This window comes from Penaeus monodon, chromosome 27 (genome assembly GCF_015228065.2).
Source record: "Penaeus monodon isolate SGIC_2016 chromosome 27, NSTDA_Pmon_1, whole genome shotgun sequence".
Taxonomy (NCBI): Eukaryota; Metazoa; Arthropoda; class Malacostraca; order Decapoda; family Penaeidae; genus Penaeus; species Penaeus monodon.
In genome coordinates, this window is record NC_051412.1 from 1,713,674 (window position 1) to 1,714,297 (window position 624).

Consider the following 624-nt stretch of genomic DNA (forward strand, 5'->3'; position numbering starts at 1 on the left):
TCTCCATTTCACCGGATTGAAAAGCGATAATGGCAGGGAAGGAATAAGAAAAATTAACGGGATAAACTGATAAAACTAAAACTGAATTAACAAAAAATAATTTCACTTAAATCAAGATAAAATCAAATTAATTAAAACTAAATTTACTAAAATCAAATTAACTAAAATTAACTTAACTAAAATAAATTCAACTAAAAAAAAATACTTAAAATCAAAACAACTATAATCTACTTCCCGAAAATTAAGTCAAAATAAAATTAACTAAAATTAGAACCAACGGCTAAACTGATTAAGAAGGTAAATTCCTGCGTCGAGCCTTTCCTCGCAGTTCCTTGTGACTGGGATTATAGGGACGTATTATGAAATCCCTTTCTCTGGAAATCATGTGTGTTGTTATTTGTTTAAACTGGCGTTTTCTATTTTGATCTATACATGTTATAATGGGATATAAAAGCGTTTGTAATGTTAGATTGCTTCGCTAAATATGGTTACAGTATTAACAATGGTGATTAATCAGATCACAAAAAATAATAATAATAAAGAAATAGATCTAAATGGCACTAAAGCGAGGAAAAGAAATCCAGTCGAGATAACAGGAATTCTACCAAAAAGAAATATTCAAGC